The 22,991-nt window shown below is 38.4% G+C and overlaps 2 long non-coding RNA genes across 2 annotated transcripts; both read right to left on the bottom strand.

The window, feature by feature from the left end:
* Positions 1-10,125: 10,125 nt before the first annotated feature.
* LOC131606506 (uncharacterized) lies at positions 10,126-11,078 on the bottom strand. Its single transcript, XR_009284856.1, has 2 exons — positions 10,761-11,078; positions 10,126-10,685 (listed from the first exon to the last, which is right to left on the bottom strand). It is a non-coding gene; the product is annotated as an uncharacterized LOC131606506 (long non-coding RNA).
* A 9,823-nt stretch (positions 11,079-20,901) lies between these two features.
* On the bottom strand, positions 20,902-21,854 carry LOC131606505 (uncharacterized). The gene is made up of 2 exons (XR_009284855.1): positions 21,537-21,854; positions 20,902-21,461 (listed from the first exon to the last, which is right to left on the bottom strand). It is a non-coding gene; the product is annotated as an uncharacterized LOC131606505 (long non-coding RNA).
* Positions 21,855-22,991: the final 1,137 nt, after the last annotated feature.

Raw genomic sequence — 22,991 nt, 5'->3', positions numbered from 1 at the left:
AAAAAGTATATATAAAAAGATTCAGATGTATAAAACGACAAAAGAAAACATTTACTGGAATGTAAAACACAAAGAAACTTTTTCATTGATAATCAAAAGATATTACAAAAGGTTCCTATGTTTAACAAGATGAAAAACATTCCTAGCAAATACAAAACAAGCAGAAGCAGCAAGGAAAAGAAAACTACAAAGTAGAATTTCCAAAGAGGAAATGACTACAAAAATTAAAAAATACACAAATCGGTCAAGAAACTCAACATAGAAGTTGAGTATATCTTCCCACAACTCAAGAAAGTCTTCTGTCTTTGGATGAAAGTTGATAACAACATCAAAGAAGGATCTGACTTGAGCGGTATTAGAAGAGCCATCCCGAGATGCACAGAGATCTGTCGCCTTTGAGTCATGGAGCTTCAACAGGCTTGAGGTGAATGCTAGGTTTTGAGAGAAGAAAAGAAAAACGAGAGAGAGAGAGAGAGAAAAAAAAATTTTAAGAGGAAAACAAAGAGATAGGAAACCGAAAACCATTTTGAAGAGTATTTAAAGGAAAATAAAATGAAACGAATGATGAAAAGCATTTAATGTTACGTGACGTGAGGAGAGATAATAAAGACAAATGAAGTGACTGGCACAGTTACCTATGGTCGGCGTCCCTTCAACTGCACGCGCGCTTATCCATGAATAGTAACGGCAGGTTTACCATCCCGAGATAAAGCGTAACAGCTGTTTTGCTTTACAAGATGTTCTGAATCAACTTAGACAATGAAACGTTAGTAATAACCGAATCATAATTTCTAAACGAATTCAATCAGAACTTCTGATTAAAAAAATGTTCCACATTCATTTCAGAAGATACTCATACATGAGAAATTCTCATCTTCTCATTCTGGGCATAAATCCATACTGATGTTCTTCAGAATGAACTTAAACCTATCTTCAGCCAGGGGTTTTGTAAAGATATCAGCCCATTGATGGTCTGTATCAACAAAGTTTAAAGATATAACACCCTTCTGAACATAGTCCCTTATGAAATGATGTTTTATCTCAATATGTTTAGCTTTTGAATGAAGAATAGGATTCTTAGATAAACATATAGCAGAAGTATTATCACAGAATATAGGAATGTTACTCTCAAATATCTGATAATCTTCTAACTGACTTTTCATCCAGAGCATCTGTGTACTACAACCAGCAGCTGCGACATATTCTGCTTCTGTGGTTGATAGAGCAATGGTTGCTTGCTTCTTGCTGTACCAGGAGATTAAGTGACTTCCAAGAAATTGGCAACTTCCTGAAGTACTTTTTCTTTCAATTCTGTCTCCAGCATAATCAGCATCGCAGAATCCTACTAAGTTGTATTCTTTAGATTTTCTGTAAACTAAACCAACATTAGTAGTACCTTTCAGATACCTTAGAATCCTCTTAACAGCAGTTAAATGAGATTCTCTAGGATCCGATTGGAATCTAGCACACAAACAAACACTGAACAGAATGTCAGGTCTAGAAGCAGTCAGATATAGAAGAGATCCAATCATACCTCTGTATAGCTTCTGATCTACCTTCTTACTTACCTCATCCTTACCTAGGATGCATGTTGGATGCATAGGAGTTTTGGCTTCTTTGCAGTCTAGAAGATTGAACTTCTTCAGAAGTTCCTTCACATACTTGGTTTGGTGAACATACGTTCCTTCTGATGTTTGATTTATTTGTATTCCAAGGAAATACTTGAGTTCTCCCATCATGCTCATTTCAAACTCAGCCTGCATAGACTTAGCAAACTCCTTTCCAAGTGTAGCATTAGATGTTCCAAAAATAATATCATCTACATATATTTGACAAATTAAAATATCCTTTTCAAAGGTTTTACAAAAGAGAGTAGTGTCCACTTTTCCTCTAGTGAAACCATTATCTAGAAGGAAAGAACTTAAGCGTTCATACCAAGCTCTGGGAGCCTGTTTCAATCCATACAATGATTTCTTAAGTTTAAAAACATGATTAGGAGACATAGAGTCTTCAAAACCAGGAGGTTGATGGACATAAACTTCTTCATCTATATAACCGTTTAAGAAGGCACTCTTAACATCCATCTGATAGAGAGTGATGTTATGTTGAGTGGCAAAAGAAATTAATAGACGAATAGACTCTAACCTGGCCACTGGTGCAAAGGTTTCTGTGTAGTCAATCCCTTCTTGCTGACTATAACCCTGAGCCACCAGACTGGCTTTGTTCCTTACCACTTCACCTTTCTCACTAAGCTTGTTTCTGAAGACCCATTTTGTACCAATTATGTTGAATCCATCTGGTCTAGGAACAAGATCCCAAACATCATTCCTTGTAAACTGATTTAGTTCTTCTTGCATAGCAATTATCCAGTCTGGATCTTCTAGAGCATGATCAACAGAAGTTGGCTCGATCAAAGATACAAGACCTAATTGACAGTCTGCATTGTTCCTAAGGAATGCTCTTGTTCTGATTGGATCATCCTTCTTTCCAAGAATGACATCTTCTGAATGACCAGAGATGAGTCTGGATGATCTTCTGACAGATGGTTCTTCAGAAATACTTAGATCCTCCAGAGAAGCTGTTACTTGATCTTCAGATTCTTTGCTTCTGAGGAGCTCTGCTTCTGATGCGTTGCTTCTTGGCTCAACAACTTCTGATATGTCAATATCACAACCTGCAAAATTATCAACTTGCTTTGGTTTTTCAGAACCAAGCTTATCATCAAACCTGATATTGATTGATTCTTCTACAACCAATGTTTCAGTATTGTATACCCTGTAGCCTTTTGAGCGTTCAGAATATCCAAGAAGGAAACACTTTTGAGCTTTGGAATCAAACTTACCAAGATGATCTTTAGTGTTCAGAATAAAGCATACACATCCAAAAGGATGGAAATATGAAATGTTGGGCTTTCTATTCTTCCACAATTCATAGGGAGTCTTATTTAGAATAGGTCTGATAGAGATTCTATTCTGAATATAACATGCAGTGTTTATTGCTTCTGCCCAGAAATGCTTAGCCATATTGGTTTCATTGATCATGGTTCTGGCCATTTCTTGAAGAGTCCTATTCTTTCGTTCTACAACCCCATTTTGCTGTGGAGTTCTAGGACAAGAGAAATCATGGGCAATACCATTTTCTTTGAAGAATTCTTCAAAGGATTTGTTCTCAAATTCACCACCATGATCACTTCTGACCTTTATGATTTTACACTCTTTTTCAGATTGAATCTGAATGCAGAAATCAAAGAACACTGAATGAGTCTCATCCTTGTGTTTTAAGAATTTTACCCATGTCCAGCGGCTATAATCATCTACGATGACTAATCCATATTTCTTTCCTCTGACAGATGCTGTTTTGACTGGTCCAAACAGATCAATGTGCAAGAGTTCTAATGGCCTTGAGGTAGAAACAACATTCTTAGACTTGAATGCAGGTTTGGAGAACTTGCCCTTCTGACATGCTTCACAAAGAGCATCTGATTGGAATTTCAGATTAGGGAGTCCTCTGACAAGATTCAGTTTGTTAATTTGAGAGATCTTTCTCAAACTAGCATGACCTAATCTCCTGTGCCAGACCCACTGCTCTTCAGAAACAGACATAAGACAAGTCACCTTCTGACTCATAAGATCTTGCAGATCTGTCTTATAAATGTTGTTCTTCCTCTTGCCTGTAAATAGGATTGAGCCATCCTTCTGATTTACAGCCTTGCAAGACTCTTGATTAAAGATTATATCATAACCATTGTCACTTAATTGACTGATAGATAAAAGGTTATGTGTTAATCCTTCTACAAGAAGTACATTAGAGATGGAAGGAGAGTTACCAGATTTTATAGTTCCAGAGCCAATTATCTTGCCCTTCTGATCTCCTCCGAACTTGACTTCTCCTCCAGACTTAAGCACCAGGTCTTGGAACATAGACCTTCTTCCTGTCATGTGTCGCGAGCATCCAGAGTCCAGGTACCATGACATGTTGTGCTTTGTCCTTCTTGCAGCCAAGGATATCTGCAATAGGAATAATCTTATCCTTAGGTACCCACATCTTTTTGGGTCCTTTCTTGTTAGATTTTCTCAAGTTCTGATTGAACTTGGGTTTAACATTGTAAGCAATAGGAGGAACAGCATGATAATTCTTAATGTGAGTTTCATGATATTTCCTAGGTTGTGTCACATGCTTCTTAGTGTGTGTAATGTGAAAACTTTGTGCATGTGAGGTGTGCCTAATATCATGTGAGTGGCCATACTTGAACTGATCATACAATGGCTTGTATGTAATTTTCATTTCATCAACAGGTTCAAGTTTGTATGGGGTTTCACCCTCATAACCAATGCCAATTCTTTTGTTTCCAGACACAGCATATATCATAGAAGCTAGCTGACTTCTGCCAATACTTCTAGATAGGAACTTCCTGAAACTTAAATCATATTCTTTCAGAATATGGTTCAGACTGGGAGTGGATTTTTCTGAATCAGAAGGAGATCCAACATTATTGGATAATTTTAAAAGTTTTTCCTTTAATTCAGAATTCTCCAACTCAAGCTTCTTTGTTTCAAATTCAAATTGCTTTTTCAGCTTTTTGTATTTGAGACTGATCTGAGACTTGAGTTCCAGAAGTTCAGTTAGACCGGAAACTAACTCATCTCTAGTAAGTTCAGAAAATACCTCTTCAGAATCTGATTCTGATGTAGATTCTGATCCGTCATCTTCTGTCGCCATCAGCGCACAGTTGGCCTGCTCATCTTCTGAATCATCTTCTGACTCATCCCAGGTTGCCATAAGACCTTTCTTCTTATGAAACTTTTTCTTGGGACTTTCCTTCTGAAGATTTGGACATTCATTCTTGTAGTTTCCAGGCTCATTGCATTCATAGCACATGACCTTCTTCTTGTCAAATCTTCTTTCATCAGAAGATTCTCCACGTTCAAATTTCCTTGAACTTCTGAAGCCTCTGAACTTCCTTTGCTTGGTCTTCCAGAGTTGATTTAGCCTTCTGGAAATCATGGACAGTTCATCTTCTTCTTCAGATTCTGATTCTTCAGGATCTTCTTCTCTAGCCTGAAAAGCGTTAGTGCATTTCTTGATATTAGATTTTAATGCAATAGACTTACCTTTCTTTTGAGGCTCATTTGCGTCCAGCTCAATCTCATGGCTTCTCAAGGCACTGATAAGCTCTTCCAGAGAAACTTCATTCAGATTCTTCGCAATCTTGAATGCAGTCACCATCGGACCCCATCTTCTGGGTAAGCTTCTGATGATCTTCTTTACATGATCAGCCTTGGTGTATCCTTTGTCAAGAACTCTCAATCCAGCAGTCAGAGTTTGAAATCTCGAAAACATCTTTTCAATGTCTTCATCATCCTCCATCTTGAAGGCTTCATACTTCTGGATTAAGGCAAGAGCTTTTGTCTCCTTGACTTGAGCATTTCCTTCATGAGTCATTTTCAAGGACTCATATATGTCATAGGCCGTTTCCCTGTTAGATATCTTCTCATACTCAGCATGAGAGATAGCATTCAGCAAAACAGTTCTACATTTATGATGATTCCTGAAAAGCTTCTTTTGGTCATCATTCATTTCTTGCCTTGACAGCTTCACGCCTCTGGCATTTACTGGATGTTTGTAACCATCCATCAGAAGATCCCATAGATCACCATCTAGACCCAGAAAGTAACTCTCCAGTTTATCTTTCCAGTATTCAAAGTTTTCACCATCAAATACCGGCGGTCTAGTATAACCATTGTTACCGTTGTATTGCTCAGCAGAGCCAGATGTAGATGCAGGTGTAGGTATAGTCCTTTCACTTTCATCAACCATCTTTTAAATGAAGCGTTTTTCTCTTCCTGAATCTTTTCTAAACACGGTTAAGTGCTTGCACCTTAGAACCGGCGCTCTGATACCAATTGAAGGATAGAAAAACACTTAGAAAGGGGGGGATTGAATAAGTGTGACTTAAAATCTTGAGCGATAAAAATAAAATGCACAATTATTTTTATCCTGGTTCGCTGTTAACGAAGCTACTCCAGTCCACCCCCGCAGAGATGATTTACCTCAACTGAGGATTTAATCCACTAATCGCACGGATTACAATGGTTTTCCACTTAGCCGCAACTAAGTCTTCCAGAGTCTTCTGATCACAACCTGATCACTCCAGGAACAACTGCTTAGTTCACTCCTAAGACTTTTCTAGAGTCTACTGATCAACACGATCACTCTAGGCTTAGTTCACTCCTAAGACTTTCTGCTCAGCCAACTGCCAAGACTTCCTGCTCAGCCAACTGCCAAGACTTCCTGCTCAGCCAACTGCCAAGACTTCCTGCTCAGCCAACTGCCAAGACTTCCTGCTCAGCTAACTGCTAAGACTTCCTAGAGTATACTGATCAACTGATCACTCTAGTTCCTTACAACTTAATGTAATCTATTCAAGAGTTTACAAATGCTTCTTAAAAGCGATAATCACAACTGTGATATTTCTCTTACAATTTAAGCTTAATCTCACTAAGATATTACAACAGCAATGTAGTGAGCTTTGATGAAGATGAAGATTCTGAGTTTTGATTTGAACAGAGTTTCAGCAAGTGAATTTGAATTGTATTGGTGCGAAAATCGTTCTTCTTGCTTCTCATCAGAACTTCATATTTATAGGCGTTGAGAAGATGACCGTTGAATGCATTTAATGCTTTGCGTGTTCCGTACAGCTTTGCATTTAATGTTATACGCTTTTGTCAACTACCTCGAGCCTTGTTCACGCTGTGTCTACTGACGTAGCCTTTAGTAGCTTTAACGTTCCTTTTGTCACTCAGCGTAGTCTGCCACGTGTACTTCCTTCTGATCTGATGTTTGTGAATACGACGTTTGAATATCATCAGAGTCAAACAGCTTGGTGCACAGCATCTTCTGATCTTCTGACCTTGAAGTGCTTCTGAGCGTGATACCATCTTCTGATCTTCAGTGCTTCTGATCTCATGTTCTTCTGATGCTTCCATAGACCCATGTTCTGATTCTGCTTCGACCATCTTCTGATGTCTTGCCAGACCATGTTCTGATGTTGCATGCTGAACCATTTGAGACACATCTTCTGAGCGCTGAATTATGCGTACTCTTTATATATATTTCCTGAAAGGGAAATTGCATTGGATTAGAGTACCATATTATCTTAAGCAAAATTCATATTATTGTTATCATCAAAACTAAGATAATTGATAAGAACAAATCTTGTTCTAACATATATTTTTATTGGGTTAATTGTGACTGTACATATACTTTTGATACAATATGTTAATTTGTTATAATATTTTATTGAAATTGTATAAACTTAGTTTAAAAAAAAACATTTAAAAAAGCCCTTTGTTTATCAGATATTTTAAAATTTTGGTATGTACTCTATTTTTCAATATAACTGATATGTAATATAGGTTACCATATTTTTTTTTGAAAAATCTAGTAGCTACGAAGACAATTTTCTAAAACCCCCTTGGCCTGCACCAATTTTTTTGAAAAAAATGTTATAAATGGATTGGATATTCAAAAAATCTAGTAATTCTTCATACATTTTCTAGATAATAATGCATTTTTATTAGATATTTTGAAAATATCGGATATTTCTTCATAAAAAATCACAAACTCTGGTATTTTTAGCAAAAATCTGGTGTAAAGTCATAAACTATGTCACCTGGACACCATACGCAAACCATATAGTGCATCGGGAGTTTGATGACACTTCCCTTTTTCTGATTATCTACGATGGGAGACCTTAGTGACTGGACACTTACCTGAGCGCTGTCTACACCAGTTTATGTATTTCTAGGACATCCCAAGACAAGTCCCTACTGTATCAGCTGAGGGCATTGATAAGTGGTTTGTGTCTAAAGTTATCCGCTATGCCACTGCTATTACAGATCATGCAATGGAGGTACAAATCCCTTGGTAGTGTATGGATGGTTACTTAGAGTGGTACCTTACTATATCACACCATCGTATCATCCCACCAATTGAGCATGCAGATGATGATGGACCTTCTGATGCTAGGGGAACTTTTGATAACGTGTTACCGCCTCCACCTGGTGTGGCTGACCAGCAGCATCTATAGATGATAGTAGTCATTATGGATAATCTCATGGGTTTGGTAAACCAAAATGGTGAGGTTTATACTTTGGCATTGCATGTAATACACAAAGCCTTGTGGGGGACCTGTGTAGATTTTATTATTTTTGTATTATTCGTATTAGTATTTAGACATTTGAACTATACAGTTTATTAGATAACTCTTTATCTCTTTCATTATTGCAAGATTAACATAACTTAACACATGAAAATTAATATAACTTAAAAACAAATAGTTAAATAACTTAACAAAACAATAATAAATAAATAAAACATAGACGCTACTAGATGATTCTGAATGTTTCAACATCTTGATTATATCATCGACAAATTTAGCAATTATTGCATCAAACTCGATTGATTACTTTGCTTGCCTACAATGATATGTACTTCACATAACCTTCAAATCTTCAACATTTTTCACCTCAATGTTGTTGTATTTCACATTTCCTTCAGTATCAACCCACGGTGCATGAAACTCGATATTACCCAACTTTTGTTCTCGGTGTGGAGCAACAAATTATACAATTAGGATCTTAGAATAGCGTGACTAGTGGCGTTCTCGTGGAGCCGAAAATCAATAGGAGGTTTCACACCATTGAAGGAAACCACTTCCATAAATGAATACCAGACTTTTAGAATAGAATGCTGATTTTTTCTATTCCTACTGAATTTTTAAATTGCACTACCAAATTTTTTATGCTTTATTTTTTAGTATAAATCTGACAAGCGTATTTTATATAGATATTACTGAAAATTGGGAGGTGTGAGGGTTAAGTGGTGGCATAATCTAGAAACTCACATTTGTTAGCAAAATAGATATGGCCCAATTTAAAATAAGTGAGTCCAATCAGCTTTGGATTAATAATAATTGGGGATTTCTTAACACACAATATGCTTTTTTAGCGTACCGCGCAAAAATACCTAAATGCCCACTGAAAATGTATTTCCAGAAGTACCAATAACCAGGAACGAATCGGAAATACATTTACGGAAGAGACTCGTAGTTGTATTTTTGGAACCACCCCAACTACAGACCATAGTTTAGCATAAGCCTCGGGTGCCACGTAGAAATATTCCAGAAATGCATTTTAGGAAGAGACCTGTAGTTGTATATCAGGAATATATTGACACAAATATGCGCGCTCGTCTCTTCCCCTTCCTCATTTCAGAAACACTTTTTTAAACACAACCTCAAAACCCTATCAAAAAACCACATACTCCCTTGTGCAAAAATCTCATTAGAAATCAACAAACAATAATCGAGCATAATCTAACATTAGCGTTGAAGCTTCATCAACAAACAAGAATCAGATTTTGAAATGAAATTTTTTGAGATTTTTTAAGTTAAATGTAAAATCATTAAGAAATTGAGTTTTAGGTTGGACAATTGAAAATTTGTTAGTGTTTGCAAGCTTATAAGTATGGTTAAACATCTTAGTAAGGTTGTTTTTCCGATCAGTGAACATTTTGTTGAGGTCTTTCTTGCCTAAGCTTCGCCATTGACGAAGCAGAAAGTTACATGTCATACCTGTCATACCCCAAATTTGTCCTACCCTTTAACTCTTAATTCTAACTGGCTTATGCTTTCCATTTCACATGCATATTTCCACTAGGGCATTAACATAATTCATGCATCATTAATCAATAAATTGAAGTTGAGATCAAAGATCTTGAAAATTGAGGTTTCTACTACACTCAAGTGGGGTTCATCTGGGAATACCTGTGAGCGTGGATCAAAGGAGTTATTGGTTACTATGGATTTCTTGGGCCTTCTTCATTGGTTAAAAGGAACCTGCTTAAAGTTGTTTGAATCGCAATGCAATTAGGGTGTCGCTCATTGATTCCTAAAAACTCCCCTAATTAATCATGTTGCAAATTATCTCTTCGGTTCTCATACAAGGCTTTGATACGAACATTGTAGTTGGCATCTTATCTTATGGTGCCCGCGCGAGTTTCGAGAGTTAAGGAATGTTTGAGATGTGCATCTAAAGCTTAGAAAGGAAGAAACTTCATTGGGAATTCAAGATCAATATTGATTACAAGTTCCATTCAATATCAATATCCATTACATTACACATGAAAATTACAACAAAAAGTTTATGGTTAACTTTTAGTCACGGTTGACTTTTTAGTCAACCATTGACTTTTGTCGAATGTTGACCATTGACTGAGTTTGACCAGATTTTGGCCCTAGACTTTGACCTCTGACTCCTACAAAGACTTCTTCAAGACTCTTCCTAAACCTCTACCCTGCCATGCCTTTAATACACCAATGCCAAACATCATATCCATATACATCTCTAACCATATCCAAAAAGTCCTATTCTACTACATGAGTCAAAGCCATAATCTGTTCTAAAAAAAAAACTTTACATTACATCACCAAAAATAATTTACACAACAACCAGAAAAGAATGGCATCCTAGTTTAACCATGGGCTTGTTTCTCTTCCTAAACTCCAAGCATCTGAACCGAAGCTTAATACCAGCCATCCACACCACACGGACCAAACCTGCGGAAACACACATATAAAATCATAAATAAATAACCACAACGCCAACACGATCTGCAAAGCCTCGCTGCAAAATAAACCAAATTGGTCAATCATAAGGTGCACAGTCTATCGGCGACAGAATTCAAGTGAGTTAACGCACCGGTTCGGATGTGATATCTTCATACCATAGCCTTGTATCAGTCAATTCCAATGCTGCATATAAGAAGGACCCTGCAGCAGTTCGAAGAAAGAAGTCGGTTCAGAACTCAGCATATCTACATAACAGAAAAAAATGTAACTAACTCTGTTTCAATTCATAGCTACCCTGAACCAATTCCCTAACCTGCAGCATTCCAAAAAACAAAACAACATTCAAACAGGCTCTAACTATTAAACCCTGCATAAACCAAAAAGCCAATAATCAAAGCAATCCAAAATATTACCTGAGCAACAGTTCAAAACTAAACCTATTTCACTAACTAACACTTCATAACAGTTTCTATCCCTAACTGCCTTCCAACTTCTCATAACCAACTTCTTAACCACCCTGTAACTAACAAACCAATTCTCTAACTATCATAACTACCATTTAACCAACTCAAAAAATAACTAACAGAATTTCTATCCATTTCTAACAGCTACTAACAGGTCTGTTACCAATCCTAACAACCTCTAACTAGACTCATAACGAAAACTGAAAAAAGCCTATAACAGAATCGCATAACAGAAATTCAGATTTTCCTTGGAACCAACTTAACAGAATTCTAACAGAAAATGCAACAGAAAATCCAGAGATGGAACTAACCTGAAACCACTATAAATCAGGATCACCACACTGCAAAGAGGCTCTTCATCATCTTCATAATCTTCACGCAATTCTCCTCCATTTTTCCTCCACCATTCTCCTCCACCTTCATTCTCACCTTCATAATCTTCACTACCACTACATCACTTCTTCCCTCTCGTCCATCTTCAACCTCTCAACCTTCACTCTCTTCAATCTTCAAGCTCCTTCATCATCTTCAATTCAATCTCCAACCCTCTTCAACCACTCTCTCAATCTCCATCATCTCCACAATCTCCAGAACAGAACAAGAAAAACGAATTAAGAAGCTTCAGATCATAAGAGAAGGGAGGAGAAAAAAGAGGCATAACAGAAATTGGAGAGAGAACTCACCGATAATCAAAACGTAACAAACTTTGGCTCCAATCTTCATCTTCATCGATCCAGAGTTCTTCGTCCTTCAATCACCATAGCAAGACAACCCTAAATCTCCATCAAACTCTACCTCTTTATCGCATAGCTCCCTCATCAGTCCTCCACAACTCGCGGTAATCTTCAACTCTCACACGTATGTTTTCCGATATCGTTTGAAGGCTTCGTTCTTCATCTATGACACAACAATAACGCTACAAGCATCAGAACATCGCTCCTCACGAAATTCAAAGTGAAGAAAGCGATCTAAATGGTGGAGATAATATTAAGATAAAGATCTTGAGATTGTACTTGTGTTCGTCACGCTCATTAACGATGTCTTCATCTTCAAAGAGAGTTGAATAGCAGAGATGAGATTGTTGAGAGTAGAGAGCGAAAGCAACGGAAACGAGAGAATGAGATTGGAGGTTGAGGCGTTTGTTTCCGATCATGACGGCGAGCTGAAGGATTTCGCCGGAGCAGGTTGATTTTTGCCGCCGTCGCCGTTTGCGCAGAGAGGAAGAAGGTCCGTTCAGAATTCTGATGGTCACAAAAACAAGTAACCCTAATCCCTTTTTCTTTTATTTTCCTTTTATTAATTAAATTAATTCATGCCTGAATATTGGATAAAGTTCTGAAATCGACCTGGGCCACACAAATCTTGTTCATACTTCCTTGGCCCGTGTAGCATTTTTGGCTGATGGCAATAACAAGAACAATCTGCTGGGCCATAACTGTTTTCTCACCCCATAGAGGCCCACGCACCACCATTTTTGGACATGAAGATTGTAACAATAAAGGCTGATTTGGGCCAAATCTGAATAATCCCTGCGCCCAATCTCTAACTGCACCCTGATTTCATTCATAAACCCCCTGGATCCATTAATTCATGTGTAGATTTAGTTTTCTCACATAGTCTCTTCTATCCCTTTTTTAAACAATAAAAACCGTTAAAATTTTGTTAGATTTTTAAGTAATAGTTGACATATATAAAATGCAATAAAAAATATTAGCTTCTTAATTAGGTTTTAGGCTAGTTTAATTTTGACTTTTAATTGATTTCCCACCTCAAAAACTCATAAAAATAGTAGAATTTTTTAGGTTGATTTTGGCATTTAAATTCCTTCATAAAAAGGTCATAAAAAAATAGTAGTATTTTTAGTTTCATTTTTGTACTAATGCTTGAACCGTTTTGTGCTATTTTCATGTTCGTTTTGTATAATTGTTGTGTGACTTTGTTACTTGTTTTTGGCCATATTTTTGGCCTATGTTGATAATACCACTTGTATGCTTCTTATAGAATCTACCCCATGTTAACATTAGGACTTAGACTTGTATAGACAACTTAGATTAGAATTTAGATATAGTTCCCTACTGCATTCTTTTCTTTTCAACTCTTTTAAAATGCTTAATAAAAGGAAGATGCGAATCGCATTAAGAAAGTGATAGAGAAATGAGTGGGATTCATTCCCTAATCTGTTTCTCAATCACTTAGTGGCATAGAAACGAGTGGGATTCATTCCCTAATCTGTTTCTCAGTCACTACTTAATGGGAGAGAAATGAGTGGGATTCATTCCCTAATCTGTTTCTCAAACATTAATTAATGGGAGAGAAATGAGTGAGATTCATTCTCTAATCTGTTTCTCAAACATTACATAATGGGATGGAAGCGAGTGGGATTCATTCCCTAATCTGCTTCTCGATCATTATACATTTTATGTGATTCGAATCGTGAAGTAAATTCCCTTAAAAAATACACAACCAAAAACACTTTAAAACATCTAACAATGGTTCAGACTAAAGCAAAGTAGAGAAAGTGGTGAGTGGCCCGGTATTGGGAACTGTTCACCACTCATCTATCCTAAAAGACACAAACCAAGCATTTCTTTTTCTTTTGCCTCGTTGGCACCTAAGGGCAATGTCATTTCCGCTTGTACGCATCCTAGGTCGATCCCTTATGCAAAAGCGCGAACGTTGACTCCGCCCAATTAAAAAACACAAAAACAAACAGAAAATCGTGAGCCGAGCTACGGTAACTCTGATTCCTGAAAAGGATACGTAGGCAGCGGGGTAGGGCCCGTGCGAGTACAATTCTTTATTTTCCCTACATTTTGCATTCATTTTGCATTTAGACATAGACATAGTATACACCCTTTAGATAGAAACAGACGTAGGTGGATACCATCGAGTACGATGGGCGCGAGGGGTGCTAATACCTTCCCCTTGCGTAACCGACTCCCGCGCCTAGATTCTCTGATCGCAAGACCTTGTTCCTTCCTTTTTAGGTTTTCTGATATTCCTTTCCCTTATGGGATAAATATATTGGTGGCGACTCTGTTCATTTTTTCGCGAGCGTGCGACAGCTGGCGACTCTGCTGGGGATTACCTAAGCAAGTCGATCCTAGCCTTTGTTTGTTTCTTTTATTGGGTGTTTATTTACATTTTGTATATATGTTTGCATATCATGTATATTTTCCTGCTTGCATATCATGTTTACTTTCCGCATGCATCTGGACTATATTATGGGTCCCCGTGGGGGCCACATATTTTCTCTGTTTGCAGGTTGGGTGGGATTGTTTCTATGAGGTAAAAGGCCCAATACCCAGGCCAGAGTGACACATAGGATACCTAGGACAGAGTGGATAGTCATGACGCCAACAGAATGTCAGGTTCTGTTGATTGCGATCATGAGACCCACGACCAGTCGAGGTTCAAATGAGATACCGTTGTTGGCATGTATTTGCGACAATGATGGTGTTTCAGGAGAACTGATAACGCTGGAAGCCATTGACCTAGATTCACCTGTGAGTGGGGTGGGATATACATGACAGGTACCGTTGGTGACTATTCTGTTCTGTTGGTGACTATTGGTTTTCCTGGTATTCAAAAAGGTCTCGGACCTTTGATCCTGTGACATTTGACCTGTATCAGTTATTCAGAAGTTTGTATGGTGGTTACTAAGATTATATGGACCTTGATCTCATGCCTTTGCATTGCATAACATCATTGCTTTATCCACTTCATTTATGATAGATCCTAAAGTCTATTTCCAAAAAAAGAAGGAGAAAAATAAAAAGGAAATAGAAAAGGAAAAAGAAAAGAAAAGATACTCTATACCAAAAAAAGAAGCCTTGATTCCAAAAAGAGATAAAAAAGAAAGAAAATGAAAGATTGTGAAAAGACTTTAGGATCTCTCATAAATGAAACATTGCATTCATATTATCATGCATCTCATAGTTCTATCAGAAGCTTATTGGGGTCCTCTTTCAATCCAGATTTCTGCTTCATCAACAAATTTGACTTCCCTACATCTGTATCATACAAGGATTAATCAGAAGAGGATCATGGACCGTCTTGAACAAAATCAGGTTGAACTTCGTAAGGATGTGGATATTATGGGGGAAAGGATGACCCAACTCTTGGAGACTCTCCATGTTGTTATTCAGGGGCAAGAGGAGCTAAGACAAAGTGTTGCTAAGTTGGCTAATGGTACTCCGACCACTGTTGCTAATGGGGGGTCAAAACCTGTGCTCGTGGAAATTCCTAATAAGGAGGATTCACATCATGAGAACGATTCTGAATTTGAAGCTTTCAAGTTCCCAATCGAGGAAAATGAGAGAAAATTCCATCTCCTGGAAGAAAGATTGAAAGCTTTAGAAGGTCGAAGCTCCTCCGGTTTAAATGCTATTGATTTGTGCCTAGTGCCTGATATCAAGATTCCTGCTAAATTCAAAGTCCCCAGTTTTGAGAAATACAAGGGTACTACTTGTCCGATGAGTCACATCAAGGCATTCTGTAACAAGATGGCTCCGTATGCAGAAAATGACAAGCTTCTAATGCATTTCTTTCAGGATAGCCTAAGTGGGGCATCTCTTGAATGGTATACACGACTCGAACGAACTCATGTCCGCACATGGGATGAACTAGCAGAGGCTTTTCTCAGACATTACAAGTACAACAGTGACATGGCTCCTACTAGACTACAACTCCAAAGTTTAACTCAGAAAGTTGATGAGTCTTTTAAAGAGTATGCACAAAGGTGGAGAGAATTAGCTTCCAGAGTCCAACCTCCACTTTTGGAACGAGAGCTTGTAGACATGTTCATGAATACTTTGAAAGATCCCTATCTGAACATGATGGTTGGATGTGCTTCCTCCGAATTCTCAAATTTGGTTGTCGTAGGAGAACGAATTGAAAACGCCTTAAGGGTTGGTAAGATTCAGGATATTGCTTATGTTTCCGAACTCACAGAAGAAGAGAAAAGTGAAATAAATGCAGTTTCTGAGATCGCAGAAGAGGAAATCCCTGCTTATCCTCAGGTTCAGGTTCCTAACTATCAGATGGTACTAGTTTCTCCTGGCCAATATATTCCACAAGCCTTTGCCACCACTATCAATCAACAACCCCAGATGGTCCAACAACAACCGGTTCAGTATCTGCCACAAAAGCAATGTGCTCCACATCAACAAGGTCATCCGAATCAACGCCAACCTAGAAGTAATTTGGAACGAAGAAATGCTCCTTTGGACCAGATTCCTATGACATACACTAAACTTCTTCCATATCTAGTTCAAAGCTCATTGGTGGTTCCCAAATCTCTAAAGCCTCCACCACAACCGTTTCCACCTGGGTATGACCCTAATGTGCAATGTGGATATCACGCTGGATCAATGGGGCACTCAACTGAGGACTGCAATGCTTTCAAAGCCAAAGTACAACATTTGATTGATGGGAGGCATATAACCCTTCAAGAAGGAAACATATGGGTGAATGGAATTCCTTTGCTCGAATAAATGCCTAGATTTCAGAAAGTCTCCAGAATCAACAAATTCTTTCCTCACAACATATAGCTTTTCTAAGTTTGACGGCCATGCAAGGTTCCTCCATGTTTGATGGTGATTACCACTCTAGCAACTATGCTTGGGGCTCCCGCACGAGGGATAAGCAAGACGTACTCTTATCTTGAGCATTGCATCACTCGCATTGCTCGAATCCCTAAAGTAACACAAAATTTACAACTCTTGGGTGACTTTGTTGGAGTTTTCTTTTGAAGTAATCTGAAGTGTTTGGAAGGAACTGCGGAAGGTATCCAAGATCAATAAGTCCAAACGGAGTCAAGCCTCCTCTATTATGGCAATCATCAATTCATTTCTGCATTTTCATTTGTAATTTTCCTTGTTTTGTTAAATGTTTCTTCCATGTAAAACCTGTTTGTTTTTAATGAAAATAAAAATACATTGCATATGCTAGTTTCGAATCAATCCATTCGTGTTCACTCACATATTTCTGTCTATCGATATCAAACTCTGGTTTAAGCAAAAAATATCAAAAGGAGAATGATGAAAAATAAATAAAAACGCAAAATCTCTAATTGCGTGCTTTTGAATAAAACCCCGCTGAGGATGTACATGCATTGTTTCAAATCCCCAAACACCGGAGATATAAGGGAGTTAGACCCTCGTAAACCCCTTTGAGCCTAGAAGTAGGAGTTCCTTTCTATACAAAAAAAACCCTCACATTTAACCCAGGGGCAGGGTAGCATTCAATTAATCTGATCGAGCAATCCAAAATTCATCAGGAGTGTCCGTCCAAGGATACAACAATGGTTATCTTTCAAAAGGTTGAGGAAAGTCAATGCCACAATGGTAACCCCTCATCAACCAAAGAATGAGGCAGTCACAATCACCTCCCGCAAATCAAAGATTCAGGATCACACGACTTGTTCAAAAAAAAAAAAAGAAAGAAAGCCCGCTAAGTCAACAACTTGAAAACAAGTGACTTAGGCAAAAATTAGGGCATCCCGCTGGACTCCAAAATAAAATTCAAAAGAATTTGTCCAGACAAAAGTTAGGGAAACAAAAAAGGAAATGCAAAGCAGAAACGAAAAACGAGGATTACAACATAAAGATCCTCATCAAAGGAACAATGTCGTGTGATCAGGCACTAAAAAAAGAAAGTGAGTGACTGCCATGTCCGAGAAGACTTCATCGATTCCTCAATCATCTCAAACTCCTCTTGAAGGATGGGCGTTCGTATCAAGTTAATTTGAATTTAGGAGTGGAGAACATCACGAAGAATGGGTGGGTTAGGTTAGACTTTGAGCCCTAAATCCTTTCTTTCTAAAACCGTGAACCAGGCCACGTTACAACCCTTAAAAAGACCTAATTGAAGCTGGGTTTATTTCAAAAGCATACCACACCAAGTTGCGTAAAACTGACTCCTATATGTTTGCCTACCATTTATGTTGATATCGATATGACAAATAATTCAAACACTGAATGTCACAACTTTGTTTTAATAACTTTGATTTCGAAGCTAGCATAAGCATTGCATTAATATTAGCATCTTCAAAACAAATATCTTTTACTTGTGAATAGACACTTGACATCAAGGAAGATCCAACAATGAACAACCGCAGAAAAAGTTGATCGATTCCATGAGCCATTCACTTCAAAGACTGATTACTCCAAGGGGCGAGTTGTGTGAAAACTCTGTCAACTGAATCATCCATTCACTGTTGGTCAATATGGGGCAATTGAATCGAGGTTCGACCTCTCAAATTCAGCATATCTGGGGCAATCAAGTCGAGGAACCTCTCTTGGGTTCAACCAATCTGGGGCAGTTACGTCAAGATTTGACAAATCTCTCCAAGGATCCTTTGGGGCAAATTCCCTCGTAGTTCACGAAGCTTGGGGCACAATCTTTTGAGTTTTATTGCCTTCTCTCCGATCATAGGAGTTTATTTCTCCTGGAACCATGGTTTCTCCCCAAGCACATGAGTTTATTTCTCATGGGAGTTGTCCCATTCCCCCGACCTGGTCTCCTCTTCTGAAGTTCTCATCCTCAACATGGTGAATCGAGGGAATCTCCTCAAGCTCACCATCCCCAAGCAATTCAAGATGTAGGGAAAGTCAGATGAAGTCACTTCCTCCCCAACAGAGCTACATTCCAACCCTCAAGGTAGTTGTCAATAATCTTTGGTACTGTAGGTTTTCCAACACCGATTCATATTGATAGCTCAAGACCACAAGCAACGGACCCCAATAATCATGCTAACGCCTTTATTTGGCACTTTGCATATAGAATCCATTGCATACAACATTGCATCTTCAAAAGCGTAGCATTTCCATTAAGGTGGATCATTACGCCATACAAAATTCAAACATACATCAAAGCATAAGCCAGATAATACAAATCAGCACTCAATCAAGACGACGATACTTCCCCACATAAAAGGTTGTCCTTACAAACTCTGATTGGTATCTGTTACTACATCACAAATCTCCTCAAACCATGGTGCCAATACCTGGTATCCTCAATCCCCAAAAGAAGTCTCATGTTCTCTCCCCAATGTGGGTCGGATACAATGTCTTTTTTGTCAAAATCGTTGTCTCCGAGGTTATTTCCCGTGTGCTGCGTGAAGATTAGAGTGTGAATGAGGGTGGACATTCAACCCATCTCATTTTTCAATCGTTTGAACAACCATACTTGGTGTGTGGCAATTCGAACAATTGCCGCTCTTGAAGAGTTACACCCTGCCTTTGGCCTAAGGGATTAACGTAATTCTTATGCTTCGCAAGCATCAACATCTTCGTGATTATGTCCTTTGATCGGGTCTAGTAGTCACTAGTCTCTGTGGCCCCTCCCCTCGTACGGGAAAACTTTTCAGATCCAAACCCCGTGTTGTAAATCCTTTACCTTCCAACCTTCGAGCAATTTCAAAGCCCAGTTCTCGCCCTGGCAAATCAAGTCGTAGCCCTGGTTCCCGTCCGGGCAAAACTTTCAAAATCCAGTTCCCGTCCTGGTAATCATTTCAAAATCCAGTTCACGTCCTGGTAACCATCTTTCCAAAACCCAGTTCCCGTCCGGGTAATCATTTTCCAAAATCCAGTTCCCGTCCTGGTAATCATTTTTCCAAATCCAGTTCCCGTCCTGGTAATCATTTTCAAAATCCAGTTCCCGTCCTGGTAATCATTTTCCAAATCCAGTTCCCGTCCTGGTAATCATTTTTCCAAATCCAGTTCCCGTCCTGGTAATCATTTTCAAAATCCAGTTCCCGTCCTGGTAATCATTTTCCAAATCCAGTTCCCGCCTTGGCAAACTTTCTTCAAAGCCCAATTCTCGCATTGGCAAACTTCCTTCAAAGCCCAATTCTCGCATTGACAAACTTTCTTCAAAGTCCAATTCTCGCCTTGGCAAACTTTTTTTCAAAGTCCAATTCTCGCCTTGGCAAACCCTTTTTCAAAGTCCAGTCCCCGCCCTGGCAAATCATTTCCATCATTTTCAGTCCTCGTCCGATATCCTCGGTGAAGTCAGTTCTCGCCTGACAACCACCGTTCATCCATAATTTCTTACCGTAAAACCGATTCTCAATTCCCAGCAGGTCATTATTCTCTTTCCCCATTCAACCATTACATCCGTAAACTTTTCCACCAGAAAAACAAAATTCTCTTTCCCCAGCAGATATCAAAATACAAAAAATAAGGATATCATTTACACCATCTTCTCTTTAGGACAAATTTTGGCACTTTGATATTTAATCTCCTTCTACCTTGAATGTTCGAAAGGCTAGCGCCAATCTCACCTTCAGGTTTAAGACGATTAAATAGGGGCAGCTGTCATACCCCAAATTTGTCCTACCCTTTAACTCTTAATTCTAACTGGCTTATGCTTTCCATTTCACATGCATATTTCCACTAGGGCATTAACATAATTCATGCATCATTAATCAATAAATTGAAGTTGAGATCAAAGATCTTGAAAATTGAGGTTTCTACTACACTCAAGTGGGGTTCATCTGGGAATACCTGTGAGCGTGGATCAAAGGAGTTATTGGTTATATGGATTTCTTGGGCCTTCTTCATTGGTTAAAAGGAACCTGCTTAAAGTTGTTTGAATCGCAATGCAATTAGGGTGTCGCTCATTGATTCCTAAAAACTCCCCTAATTAATCATGTTGCAAATTATCTCTTCGGTTCTCATACAAGGCTTTGATACGAACATTGTAGTTGGCATCTTATCTTATGGTGCCCGCGCGAGTTTCGAGAGTTAAGGAATGTTTGAGATGTGCATCTAAAGCTTAGAAAGGAAGAAACTTCATTGGGAATTCAAGATCAATATTGATTACAAGTTCCATTCAATATCAATATCCATTACATTACACATGAAAATTACAACAAAAAGTTTATGGTTAACTTTTAGTCACGGTTGACTTTTTAGTCAACCATTGACTTTTGTCGAATGTTGACCATTGACTGAGTTTGACCAGATTTTGGCCCTAGACTTTGACCTCTGACTCCTACAAAGACTTCTTCAAGACTCTTCCTAAACCTCTACCCTGCCATGCCTTTAATACACCAATGCCAAACATCATATCCATATACATCTCTAACCATATCCAAAAAGTCCTATTCTACTACATGAGTCAAAGCCATAATCTGTTCTAAAAAAAAAACTTTACATTACATCACCAAAAATAATTTACACAACAACCAGAAAAGAATGGCATCCTAGTTTAACCATGGGCTTGTTTCTCTTCCTAAACTCCAAGCATCTGAACCGAAGCTTAATACCAGCCATCCACACCACACGGACCAAACCTGCGGAAACACACATATAAAATCATAAATGAATACCCACAACGCCAACACGATCTGCAAAGCCTCGCTGCAAAATAAACCAAATTGGTCAATCATAAGGTGCACAGTCTACCGGCGACAGAATTCAAGTGAGTTAACGCACCGGTTCGGATGTGATATCTTCATACCATAGCCTTGTATCAGTCAATTCCAATGCTGCATATAAGAAGGACCCTGCAGCAGTTCGAAGAAAGAAGTCGGTTCAGAACTCAGCATATCTACATAACAGAAAAAAATGTAACTAACTCTGTTTCAATTCATAGCTACCCTGAACCAATTCCCTAACCTGCAGCATTCCAAAAAACAAAACAACATTCAAACAGGCTCTAACTATTAAACCCTGCATAAACCAAAAAGCCAATAATCAAAGCAATCCAAAATATTACCTGAGCAACAGTTCAAAACTAAACCTATTTCACTAACTAACACTTCATAACAGTTTCTATCCCTAACTGCCTTCCAACTTCTCATAACCAACTTCTTAACCACCCTGTAACTAACAAACCAATTCTCTAACTATCATAACTACCATTTAACCAACTCAAAAAATAACTAACAGAATTTCTATCCATTTCTAACAGCTACTAACAGGTCTGTTACCAATCCTAACAACCTCTAACTAGACTCATAACGAAAACTGAAAAAAGCCTATAACAGAATCGCATAACAGAAATTCAGATTTTCCTTGGAACCAACTTAACAGAATTCTAACAGAAAATGCAACAGAAAATCCAGAGATGGAACTAACCTGAAACCACTATAAATCAGGATCACCACACTGCAAAGAGGCTCTTCATCATCTTCATAATCTTCACGCAATTCTCCTCCATTTTTCCTCCACCATTCTCCTCCACCTTCATTCTCACCTTCATAATCTTCACTACCACTACATCACTTCTTCCCTCTCGTCCATCTTCAACCTCTCAACCTTCACTCTCTTCAATCTTCAAGCTCCTTCATCATCTTCAATTCAATCTCCAACCCTCTTCAACCACTCTCTCAATCTCCATCATCTCCACAATCTCCAGAACAGAACAAGAAAAACGAATTAAGAAGCTTCAGATCATAAGAGAAGGGAGGAGCAAAAAGAGGCATAACAGAAATTGGAGAGAGAACTCACCGATAATCAAAACGTAACAAACTTTGGCTCCAATCTTCATCTTCATCGATCCAGAGTTCTTCGTCCTTCAATCACCATAGCAAGACAACCCTAAATCTCCATCAAACTCTACCTCTTTATCGCATAGCTCCCTCATCAGTCCTCCACAACTCGCGGTAATCTTCAACTCTCACACGTATGTTTTCCGATATCGTTTGAAGGCTTCGTTCTTCATCTATGACACAACAATAACGCTACAAGCATCAGAACATCGCTCCTCACGAAATTCAAAGTGAAGAAAGCGATCTAAATGGTGGAGATAATATTAAGATAAAGATCTTGAGATTGTACTTGTGTTCGTCACGCTCATTAACGATGTCTTCATCTTCAAAGAGAGTTGAATAGCAGAGATGAGATTGTTGAGAGTAGAGAGCGAAAGCAACGGAAACGAGAGAATGA

This window comes from Vicia villosa, linkage group LG5 (assembly GCF_029867415.1).
Source record: "Vicia villosa cultivar HV-30 ecotype Madison, WI linkage group LG5, Vvil1.0, whole genome shotgun sequence".
Taxonomy (NCBI): domain Eukaryota; kingdom Viridiplantae; phylum Streptophyta; class Magnoliopsida; order Fabales; family Fabaceae; genus Vicia; species Vicia villosa.
Note: the sequence above shows the minus strand (reverse complement) of the source record. Positions and strands in the feature narration are given on the sequence as shown.